The sequence below is a fragment of the Platalea leucorodia genome, assembly GCF_965183815.1.
Source record: "Platalea leucorodia genome assembly, chromosome: 5".
Taxonomy (NCBI): domain Eukaryota; kingdom Metazoa; phylum Chordata; class Aves; order Pelecaniformes; family Threskiornithidae; genus Platalea; species Platalea leucorodia.
The window spans coordinates 79,442,599-79,455,405 of NC_138827.1; the positions used below are offsets into that span (position 1 = coordinate 79,442,599).

Below are 12,807 nucleotides of genomic sequence, written 5' to 3' on the forward strand. Positions count from 1 at the left end.
ACCTGCTTTCAGGATTTAAGTGGTTGCTCATTCTAGTCACAGTGGTAACGCAAACATTGATATTGTTGAGTTTCACAAGTCACAGCATCTAAGATCTTAAGTGAAGATCTAAGGCCTTAATCTTTTGATGGATGCGTGCAGGCATGAATTTGCAAGGATGCCAGATATATTAGCTCATGAGACAAGTGGGTCATCTCACTATTATGTTCATAAAAATTTTACTAGGTTTTCTGTGGATTGTTTAACTGCAGTTAATCTTTCTACTCTTTACTTGCAAAACAGCATGTAATAAAACCATAAACCTGCCTCCTTATGCACAAAAAATGTCATGTGGCTTAAACAGCATAGTATTTATACATGATCAATTTGGAGGTATTTTTACCTGTTAAAAATATCTTTTTGTCTGCTTCTCTGGAATCTTTTACTCATTGTCTTTTAAACAATCAAATAATCTCTGTTTTATTTTCAAAAATTTAGTGTTTAGTTAAAGAGTATCATAAAATGTTCAGATTTATGTTGAAATGTTACAGATTGCAAAGCATCAGTTTCATAGTGCTTGTCCGTTCCATACAGGGAATTGCAAAATTATTACATGTAATTCCAAAAAAAAAGGATTCGTAGATCCCAGAATGTGTCCATTCTTTCCAGTTATATGAGGTGGTCTAATAAAATGTCTTTTGTCTCCATAAAGCCTACAAACTAACATAAATGCTTATTTTAATCTACCTTCTATGAACCTAAATTTCCAAATTGCAAAATACTTCCAGTTCCAACTGATTTCAACAAGCTTTGATTATACGCCGCCATCCCGATAGTCCCATATAGGAACCTTCTACCCAAGTGGATTTTACTTATGCCTAAAACTATATATCTCAGAAGACCTTCGTGAATTCCTGTAGCTCAAACTGGTGTACCCTGTTAAAGTAGCCAATAACAAGAGCAAACACAGAATTTTATTGAACTGAAAAATGAAGACCAGTTTTGCCAGCTAACCGTGAACAAATTGTTTTTAAAATAGAAATGAAGAAACATGAAAGCTTACAGAATGTTAAATAAACCAAACCTGAACGAAGTGCAAAATAAATTGTTAGACAAAGTGAAATGTACTTCATGGAAAATCTGTAATGCAGAAGAGATTTCAGAGAGCACAATTATTCACTCCTGCCTGTATTTCTCCTTGTTTACTGTTCTTCCATCTCTTCTTGCCCACTTGATACAAATGTTGGATTGGTGTAGAATCAGAAGCAATCTTTAGCACAGCTACGATGTCTGAGGGGATTGCATGTTTACATGGGCGTGGGAACTTGACATCATACAGCTGAGTGCTGAGGGCTGAATTATGCATTTGGTAATCTGTTTGGAACATAACCTGCCACTGGCATAAACATGAAACTAGCCTGTATGGAGCTTTCAAGTCTCTTGGGTCGATGAACACCTGCTTTTGTTAACCATTACTGTGGATAGGTGCCACAGCAGTTCGTAATCTCTAGATTTCCCAGAGCCTCTGTCTCCTAGAGTACGTTGATGTTTTTTCAGTACAGCACCAACTCTGTCAGCGTGCTGCTCCCTCTTAGCAATTCTGTTGGGACATCACCTAATATGCACTTCTTTCTTTGGGTTGCTGCATTGTCAGATGTAGGAGTAGGATGACTGTGACTTCAGACCTGGAAGAACCTACAAAGTAGACAGACAAAATAAGACCTACAAAACAGACACAAAAAAGATTCACAGATTATTTTGAAGAGGCAGCGATGGACTCCTGCCTGTATTGTGCCTGCAGTACATGGCTACTTGGCAACTTCTGTCGTTGTTGCTATACCATTCATACGTTTTGAGAGCAGCAGCCTAGACATAAATGTACATGAATGTTTATTTAAGCAACACACCATGTCACCATAGATCATTCTTTCGTGCTTTTGATGTAACTTCTTAAATATAGGAAGTGTTTCTAATGTCCAGTGACCAGTAACTGACTTGTCAGAGCTGTAGTTAGAATGAGGTTAGAGTCTCTTTTACCACTTAGAACTTTATCTCTGTTTTTCCATGCTGGACAAGTCATTGAAGATCCAAGCCTTAGAACAGGACATTCCAGGCCAGTTACAGTGTCCCTCAAAGCATTTGGATGAGTTTTTCAGAAGCCTCATGGCTGTTTATCTTGTAAACAAACGAAACTGATGAGATAGTCCAGCCAGGTTTGTCCTGGCAGCTAACTTGACTCTTGTCGAAGCTTCAGATGTTATCTTACCAGGAGTAATACTGAGAAATGAGTTTAAGTAATCAGTGTTTGAATGGCACAAACAAACCAGAATGATCCTTTTACTCTTTCTGGCACTGAGTTCCTTGTCTAAGCAGCAGAACGATTTGGCCTTTGCTATTGAGGGCATCACTAATTTATCTTTGCAAAAATTGCGACTATTGAATGAGACCCTTCCTACAAATAATCTTTAGTTACTCTCCACCCTGGAGAGAGGTTTCACTGAGATAGAATAAGGCACATAGTGCAGCTTTTGTCCGAAATTCTATACTGGTTATAGGCCAGTCATTATTACCTGTGCAATGAAACCCTTTACTGTGCTTCAATCCATAGACATTTTGCTTCTGTGAGTTGTAAAATATTTTTCTAATAATTTAAAGTATTTTGGAATTTTTTTTTTAAATTGTGGAACCATGGGACAGTAGTTGGAACTGCAAAGGAAGATTATAAAATTTTACTGCTTGCACTTTTTATTTGGCTTACGCTTTCACATTTTCTTCCCAACTGCTCAGCAGCCTTATCAGTGAATATATACTCAATGATAAGAGAAAGACAGGATGTGCGTTCTTTTTATTCTCAAAGCAAATATTATCAAGAGAAGCCAGTCCTTCCTATTTTTTCAGTCCCTAGGCACTGACTAGGAAATTCCTCCTACATTTATTGAATACAAATCAAGATTAGGGTAGCACTTCTGGGGTCCCAGTTTTGCTTCTCTGTCCAGATAGCTGATCATTGAGATGTCATGGTGAAGCAGAAAAAAGAAGTGATTTTGTTGAAGTAGAAATGCTGGAAGTATGCCGCTTTGGTCCACAAAACCAATGTTTATAAGGCAGTTATAAAATCAAGCCAGCTTCCAGGCAGTAGAAAGAAGAGGCAGTGGCATTATAAAGGGCTAAAATAGGAAGAGTATGGTGTCAACAGTCAGGAGTTTCCTAGATCTCTGCCCCAGAGCATGGAAACGTACCGCAACGATGCTGCAAGTTGCATGTTAGAGGCAGGCAACACACGTACATAGCCAAAGTTGAGGCTAACTGCAGATTCAGAAGATAATCACGAAAAGAGAAGACCCGTCTGGCTGAACAGAGAGCTTTGGCTGGAGCTCAGGAAAAAAAGGAGAGTTTACAACCTTTGGAAGAAGGGGCAGGCAACTCAGGAGGACTACAAGGATGTTGTGAGGTTATGCAGGGAGAGGATTAGAAGGGCCAAAGCCCAGCTGGAACTTAAACTGGCTACTGCTGTAAAAGACAACAAAAAATGTTTCTACAAATACATTAGCAACAAAAGGAGAGCTAAGGAGAATCTCCATCCTTTATTGGATGTGGGGGGAAACATAGTGACAGAGGACAAGGAAAAGGCTGAGGTGCTTAATGCCTTCTTTGCCTCAGTCTTTAATATTCAGACCAGTTGTTCTTGGGGTACCAAGCCCCCTGAGCTGGAAGACAGGGACAGGAAGCAGAATGAAGCCCCATAATCCAAAGGGAAATGGTTAGCGACCTGCTACAACATTTGGACACACATGAGTCTATGGGGCCAGATGGGATCCACCCAAGGGTACTCAGGGAGCTGGTGGAGGTGCTCATGAAGCCAATCTCCATCATCTATCAATCAGCAGTCCTGGCTACCTGGGGACATCCCAGTTGACTGGAAGTTAGCAAATGTGACGCCCATCTACAAGAAGGGCTGGAAGGAGGATCTGGGGAACTACAGGCCTCTCAGCCTGACCTTGGTGCTGGGGAAGGTTATGGAACAGATCATCTTGAGTGCCATCACGTGGCACGTACAGGACAACCAGGTGATTGGGCCCAGTCAGAATGGGTTTATGAAAGGCAGGTCCTGCTTGACTAACCTGATCTCCTTCTATGACAAGGTGACCCGCTTAGTGGATGAGGGAAAGGCTGTGGATGTTGTCTGCCTGGACTTTTAGTAAAGCCTTTCACACGGTTTCCCACAGCATTCTCCTGGAGAAACTGGCTGCTCATGGCTTGGACAGGTGTACTCTTTGCTGGGTAAAAAACTGGCTGGATGGCCAGGCCCAGAGAGTTGTGGTGAATGGAGTCAAATCCAGTTGGCGGCCGGCCACGAGTGGTGTTCCCAAGGGCTCAGTACTGGGGCCGGTTCTGTTTAATACCTTTATCAATGATCTGGATGAGGAAATCAAGTGCACCCTCAGCAAGTTTGCAGATGACACCAAGTTGGCCAGGAGTGTTGATCTCTTGGAGGGTAGGAAGGCCCTGCAGAGGGACCTGGACAGGCTGGATCGATGGGCCGAGGCCAACTCTATGAGGTTCAACAAGGCTCAGTGCCGGGTCCTGCACTTCAGTCGCAACAACCCCATGCAATGCTACAGGCTTGGGGAAGAGTGGCTGGAGAGCTGCCTGGCGGAAAAGGACCTGGGGGTGTTGGTTGACAGCCGCCTGAACATGAGCCAGCAGTGTGCCCAGGTGGCCAAGAAGGCCAATGGCATCCTGGCTTGTATCAGGAATAGTGTGGCCAGCAGGACCAGGGAGGTGATAGTGCCCCTGTACTCGGCACTGGTGAGGCCACACCTCGAGCACTGTGTTCGGTTTTGGGCCCCTCCCTACAAGAAGGACATTGAGGTGCTGGAGCGAGTCCAAAGAAGGGCAATGAAGTTGGTGAAGGGTCTAGAGAACAAGTCTTACAAGGAGCAGCTGAGGGAGCTGGGGTTGTTTAGCCTGGAGAAGAGGAGGCTGAGGGGAGACCTTATTGCTCTCTACAACTACCTGAAAGGAGGTTGTAGCGAGGTGGGGGTCGGTCTCTTCTCCCTAGTAACAAGCAATAGGACAAGAGGAAATGGCCTCAAGCTGCACGAGGGGAGGTTTAGCTTGGATATTAGGAAAAACTTCTTCACCGAAAGGGTAGTCAGGCACTGGACCAGGCTGCCCAGGGAAGTGGTTGAGTCTCCATCCGTGGAGGTATTTAAAAGGCGGGTAGACATGGCACTTAGGGATGTGGTTTAGTGGTGGACTTGGCAGTGCTAGGTTAACGGTTGGACTCAATGATCTTAAGGGTCTTTTCCAACCTAAATGATTCTATGATTCTACGAATTTTAGCTTCCCCTTCCATTTTTCCTTTATCTCTTCCTGAGAAGAATGTGCACTTACTCTTCCCTGAAAATGTAGTATTCCTACAAACACAATATTCCTTCCCCACTCCGGCAGGAATAAGGCATTTGTACTCCCCGTTTACTAAACGAGTTGTTAAGCTGTACCAACCAAAGCAGTTCTTAACAATTGTATCATTGTAACTCTTCACTCTGCTAGGATACCTAGTTCCTTTTCTTTTTTAAAAAAAGCTATTTTTGCAATTCGTTTTAATCTCTTATTATCTAAAGCAAGCAGTGTGACTACTTTATAAACATTAGAACGCGTTGACAGAAAATTCTTTTGGAACTCCTTAAAGTTATTTTGGTCATCATTTTGTAACTTCAGTAACGCAGAAATAAATACTAAAGTTATAGTTGCATAAATGCCAGGTCTAGCAACCAGAAAGCTTCAAGTGGGCCTCTCTGAAAATCTAAGATTGTGAAATAGCTGCAAAACAAACATGTCCCCTTACATATCTCTAACATTGATTTTATGTACTGGAATACTTGTTTCCTTCCTTTAGTACTCATAACCTATTCAGTCTGTGTATCAGGAGAGACACCTGGAATTCATGTTGATACACAGAAACTTTCTTCGAGTATGAATAGGGCTAGTTGACAATTACTATACTATTAATCCATTCTTCAAAAGTAAAATTTTTGCAGGAAGTGTTTTAGCAGGGACTAATTAAATTTCTCCAATTCATGGAGATAAAGAAAAGGTTCAGAAAAGGTTCAGATATGCTATGCAATTTTTATTAGTGAGGCATTGCTACATACGTACCAGATCAATTCACACACCTTCCAGAAAAAAAGTTCTTTAAAGTTTTTGTGCTGGTGACTGTAGCAATATTTGGCAGTTATGAAAGAACTCAGTCACTGTTCTATGAATTCTTTTGTGGTTCAGCCTTAGAAAACCACATTTTGACTACTCCTTCCTCTTTTTCGCTCATATCATTTAGGTTTTGTACATTCTGGCAACAGCAGAAAGCTTGTATCAAACAACCTTAGGTGAAACCCCACAATATTCACTAGTCCATGAACTTTTTACTTACTAGACCAACATTTTCCCTTTTGCAGGCAGAGTGCCCAGGGACTTTGCTTGAAGCAGCTAACAGCAGTTCCTCACAACTGTTCTTCAAGAAAACACCCAGTCTACATGCCACCCTATACGGATGCCCTTTCTAGCAGGTATTCCTAATAGCAGTCTTTATCATAACTGGGAAGCAAATTAATTTGTTTATTGGCTGTTCCATCGTGTGGGATAGCTGTCACAGTTCCGTAAGGAAAAGAAGTTTCTTGCTGGTGCATTTTTGGCAGCCTTCAGTTACTGTTGAGTAATATAAATGGCATTTTTCTCAATAACAAGAGGAAAATAAAAGACAAAATGAGAATAAAATGAGCAAGAAACTGTGCTGTTAAAGTAACAGGACATATCCAGAAAAAAAGGATAAAGAAACATTTCTCCACACTGAAAATGCAGAAAGTTTGGGTGAAGTGACCTTACTGGGAATGTTGGCAAAAGTGGCTAAGATCCCTTCAATTCTATGTTTGGAATACATGTTTGAGATTCTTTACACATGTTAACAGTTCATATATGTATTTACATTTATATGCATATGTATATGCATATATTCTTTTTTCCTTGGGCATCTAGTGGTAGTGAAAATAACAGAAGGATGAGCTTTTCAGCTTCAGTCTTTTAAAGTATGCACTTGGTCCAGTTACTTGAGACTGCATTTGATCTAAGCACTTGAGGCTTCATCTGCAGGCTCTGGAAGCCATGGCGTGAGTGGTAAGCACACCCTGAAATACACAGCAAGTAAGGGAACTCAGAATTTCACACTAATAGTTCCTTAGTTGGATTTTAGTAAACCAGAAAGCTATCACTAAATGGGTTTCCCGATCATAAAGCAGTTAGCTACTGCCTATGAAAAGTAAAGAATATTTTTGTGTTCTGTATTTTATTCATCTTATTTTCTGAATTTATAAATGGGAAATAAACTACGTTTGAAGAAGTTACTTCTCTTTTTTCAAAGCAATTTTGTTTTTCTTTTCTTGTACTAATGTCACACTTTGGTGCTTGCAGAGATAATTATGCCGGGCATGTGCTCAAGAATATTTTTTCCTCTGTAATGGAAACCACATGAGTATCCTCAGAATTTCTCCACTGTACAAATACTGTTTCTCTTTAGTGTACTGAATTATTCAGATTGTGTAAGAGATTTCCAAGTACCTAATTTACATTATGAAAAAGGGAAAGGTAAGTGCTCTAGAATCATCATAAATGGACATCAAACTGTAGGTCCTCAGGTCAGATCTAATGCATTTATTCAAATTTCATATCAAATTGATACTGCACCGTAGTACAGCTCTGCCAGCAGCAGTTACCAAAAAATGCTTACATATAAAATCTCCTGGCAAAGTAAAGTACTACCTTTTCCTGGTGGATGGGTTTTGTTTCAAAATTTAACTTGAAATCAAAGCTGTTGATTCAGGTGGGCTGCCACCAAGCATGTGGGTATTTGTGTTTGGTTCAGATACAGGGTTATTTTTAACAATGTAAAAAACTACTAGTTTGTGGTCAGGAGTTTCCTCCCATTCAAATAGAAGTTTATTTTTAGAATTTTCTGGGGCTCTGCGGAGGTACAGAAGGCAACACTACTGTTCACAGTTTGAAAAGCACAACCCACAAGCATTTCGTGATTCTGCTTGTCTGGTGTGTCCTAGCCCATTCATAAGTAGCATTGTGACTATACTCATAGAAGTGTTCAGGGCTAGTCATTCTGGATTCTCTATTCTTAAATAGCTTTCAAGGTGTTTTAAATTAAACAGAAACATCTCACCTGTTTCTGAATGAAAATGTCTATGTGTGACCTTCCAGGATGGAACATCTGCCATTATCTGTAGTGCAGCAACACACTGCATATTTAGAGTGACAGAATTTCTTACACGAAGCCCATAATCTTCTTCATCAAAGTCTGGGCTGCCTTTTGGTCATTACAAGTTGCTGCATTTTTCGAAAGACGGATACTGATGTACAATTGTTGATCTGGCGTGAATGTAACTGCAAAAGTCTGCAATAACTTACAAATAACAGTCACTGGAAAGTATAGCAAACTCTTGATGAGCAGTACTTGCACTATTTAATAAACAATGACGTTTAAATGTCTTGTTCTGGGAGGAATTGCTTTAATAATTCAAACAGAAATGAGCATAAAATATCAATATCTGCTTAAGAGTTGGATCTTCTGCCTAAGCGTATAGAATAGATTCATATTAGTTTTTACTCTCATATCTTATATAGTTACTTATATAGTAGCAGATAACAGACAGGTGCTCTTTCCTGGATACTAAGTGAAAACTTATTGAAGCTAGGGTGGAAGTAGAGAATTGCTGCTGCTCTTTATTTCTGCTGTTGTTTCATTACCTTCTTAGACCTCCTTTTTGTGTTGTTTCTTCTTTCCACAATTGTATTTCACTTTTTCTTTTGCATTACACTTTTTATAAAAACTCACAATAGAATCATAGAATCGTAGAATCATTTAGGTTGGAAAAGACCCTTAAGATCATTGAGTCCAACCGTTAACCTAGCACTGCCAAGTCCACCACTAAACCACATCCCTAAGTGCCATGTCTACCCGCCTTTTAAATACCTCCACGGATGGAGACTCAACCACTTCCCTGGGCAGCCTGGTCCAGTGCCTGACTACCCTTTCGGTGAAGAAGTTTTTCCTAATATCCAAGCTAAACCTCCCCTCGTGCAGCTTGAGGCCATTTCCTCTTGTCCTGTTGCTTGTTACTAGGGAGAAGAGACCGACCCCCACCTCGCTACAACCTCCTTTCAGGTAGTTGTAGAGAGCAATAAGGTCTCCCCTCAGCCTCCTCTTCTCCAGGCTAAACAACCCCAGCTCCCTCAGCTGCTCCTTGTAAGACTTGTTCTCTAGACCCTTCACCAACTTCATTGCCCTTCTTTGGACTCGCTCCAGCACCTCAATGTCCTTCTTGTAGGGAGGGGCCCAAAACCGAACACAGTACTCGAGGTGTGGCCTCACCAGTGCCGATTACAGGGGCACTATCACCTCCCTGGTCCTGCTGGCCACACTATTCCTGATACAAGCCAGGATGCCATTGGCCTTCTTGGCCACCTGGGCACACTGCTGGCTCATGTTCAGGCGGCTGTCAACCAACACCCCCAGGTCCTTTTCCACCAGGCAGCTCTCCAGCCACTCTTCCCCAAGCCTGTAGCATTGCATGGGGTTGTTGCGACTGAAGTGCAGGACCCGGCACTGAGCCTTGTTGAACCTCATAGAGTTGGCCTCGGCCCATCGATCCAGCCTGTCCAGGTCCCTCTGCAGGGCCTTCCTACCCTCCAAGAGATCAACACTCCTGGCCAACTTGGTGTCATCTGCAAACTTGCTGAGGGTGCACTTGATTTCCTCATCCAGATCATTGATAAAGGTATTAAACAGAACCGGCCCCAGTACTGAGCCCTTGGGAACACCACTCGTGACCGGCCGCCAACTGGATTTGACTCCATTCACCACAACTCTCTGGGCCTGGCCATCCAGCCAGTTTTTTACCCAGCAAAGAGTACGCCTGTCCAAGCCATGAGCAGCCAGTTTCTCCAGGAGAATGCTGTGGGAGACAGTGTCAAAGGCCTTATTAAAGTCCAAGTAGACAACATCCACAGCTGTCCCCTCATCCACTAAGCGGGTCACCTTGTCATAGAAGGAGACCAGGTTAGTGAAGCATGACCTCCCTTTCATAAACCCATGCTGGCTGAGCCTGATCCCCTGGTTGTCCTGCACGTGCCGTGTAATGGCACTCAAGATGATCTGTTCCATGACCTTTCCTGGCACCGAGGTCAGGCTGACAGGCCTGTAGTTTCTTGGATCCTCCTTCCGACCCTTCTTGTAGAGGGGCGTCACATTTGCTAACTTCCAGTCAACTGGGACCTCCCCAGTTGACCAGAACTTCTGATAAATGATGGAGAGTGGCTTGGCAAGCTCCTCTGCCAGCTCCCTGAGTACCCTTGGGTGGATCCCATCTGGCCCCATGGACTTGTGCACATCCAGGTGGAAGAGCAGGTCGGTGACTGCCACCTCTTTGACAACTGGATCTTCATTCTGCATCCTATCTCCATCTTCCAGCTCAGGGGCCTGAAAACCCCGAGGATGACCAGTCTGACAGTTAAAGACTGAGGCAAAGAAAGCATTAAGTATCTCAGCCTTCTCATCATCCTTTGTGGCAAAGTTACCTTCTGCATCCAACAAAGGAGGGAGACTCTCCCTGGCCCTCCTTTTGTTGCCGATATATTTGTAAAAGCATTTTTTGTTATCTATCTTTAATGGCGGTGGCCAGTTTAAGTTCTAGCTGGGCCTTCTCCTTTCTAATCTCCCTGCATAACCTCACAACATCCTTGTAGTCCTTCTAAGTCGCCTGCCCCTTCTTCCAAAGGCGGTAAGCTCTCCTTTTTTTCTTGAGTTCCAGCCAAAGTTCTCTGTTCAGCCAGGCTGATCTTCTCCCCTGCCTGCTCAACTTATGGCACATGGGGACGGCCTGCTCCTGCGCCTTTGAGATTTCCTCCTTGAATAACATCCAGCCTTCCTGGACTCCTTTGCCCTTCAGGACTGCCTCCCAAGGGACTCTCTTAACCAGACTCCTAAGCAATCCAAAGTCTGCCGTTCTAAAGTTCAGGGTAGCGGTTTTGCTGACGCCCTTCCTTACTTCTGCAAGAATTGAAAACTCTATCATGTCATGGTCACTGAGCCCAAGACAGCCTCCGACCACCACATCGCCCACCAGGCCTTCTCTGTTCGTAAACAGCAGGTCCAGCGGGGCACCTCCCCTGATTGGCTCCCTCACCAGCTGCGTCAGGAAGTTATCTTCCACACACTCCGGGAACCTCCAAGACTGCTTTCTCTCTGCTGTGTTGTGTTTCCAGCAGATAGCTGGTAAGTTGAAGTCTCCCACGAGAACAAGGGCTAAAGATTGTGAGACTTCAGCCAACCGCTTGTAGAAAACTTCGTCTGTTTCCTCATCCTGGTTGGCTGGTCTATAACAGACTCCCACCAGGATATCTGCCTTATTAGCCTTCCTCCGATCTTTACCCATAAGCACTCAACCTTATCATTACCATCGTTGAGTTCTAGACAGTCAAAACACTCTCTAATGTACAAGGCTACCCCACCACCTCTCTTTCCTTGCCTGGCCCTTCTAAAGAGCTTGTAGCCATCCATTGCAGCACTCCAGTTGTGTGAGTCATCCCACCATGTTTCCTTGATGGCGACCACATCATAGTTTTCCTGCCGCGCCATGGCTTCCAGCTCCTCCTGCTTATTGCCTATGCTGTGTGCATTGGTGTAACTGCACTTCAGTTGGGCTATTGATCTCTTCTCCAACACAGGCATGCCAGCCCTAGGCTCATCCCTAGCAAGCCTGGTTTTATCCCCTTCCCCCTTCGCATCTAGTTTAAAGCTCTCTCAATGAGGCCTGCTAACTCCTGAGCCAGAATCCTTTTCCCGCTTTGCGACAGGTGAACCCCATCTGACTCCAGCAGGTCTGGTACCACGTAAACTGCTCCATGATCAAAAAAACCAAAATTTCACCACTGGCACCAGCCTCTGAGCCACATGTTAATGAGGTGGGTCTTCAAGCATTGGAACAGGCTGCCCAGGGAAGTGGTTGAGTCTCCATCCCTGGAGGTATTTAAAGAACGGATAGATGTGGTGCTCGAGGACATGGTATAGATGGACTTGGCAGTGCTAGGTTAACGGTTGGACTCAATGATCTTAAGGGTCTTTTCCAACCTTGACGATTCTATGATTCCTGTTCCTTTCCGTATGCCTCCCGCCTACTGACGGGATGGAGGAAAACACTACCTGCACAATAGAAAATTTTTATAATTAACCTAGAGCTCTTCACTGTTGCATCAGGTAGAATGATCCATACTTCATTAGTAGAGCTTGCAGTGAAAAGAAATATTTGGGTTTAGAATTACCGTGCTCATGATAATGGTGGTGGTAGTGAGAAAATGGATGTTGGTCATCCCTCCAAGAGCTAGTCTCCTGAGCCCATCTTTGGCTTGCATGTGGAAACACTCTTTATCACCATGAAGTCTAGAGCCTGTGTTTTGTTGCTGTGGGTGTTTTTTAATTTAAAATGAAAGCTTGCATTCTGCAGAATCTGAATAAACCACGTAGAACTCCCATGCATCAGACAGGCTGCACACAGTGATCCGGCTGAGCAAATGCTCAGCTTTGGCTCAGACTGGACAACTCCTGACCCTTGACACAGGGAGAACCAGAGAATTCCTTGGTTTTATATATATATATATATACACACACACATATATATATTTAAAAATATATAAATAAAGATATATAAAAGAGGCAGTAAAAATACATAATTTATTAATAGTTCTCTTTAAACCAAAACAAACACAACG

General features: G+C 43.1%; 1 long non-coding RNA gene across 1 annotated transcript in view; it reads left to right on the forward strand.

The window, feature by feature from the left end:
* Nucleotides 1-6,548, forward strand: part of LOC309591016 — a 47,374-nt gene extending 40,826 nt beyond the window's left edge. Inside the window, exon 3 of the long non-coding RNA XR_014228252.1 lies at nt 6,438-6,548. This is a non-coding gene — a long non-coding RNA (uncharacterized lncRNA). The remainder of the gene's footprint in view (nt 1-6,437) is intronic.
* Nucleotides 6,549-12,807: the final 6,259 nt, after the last annotated feature.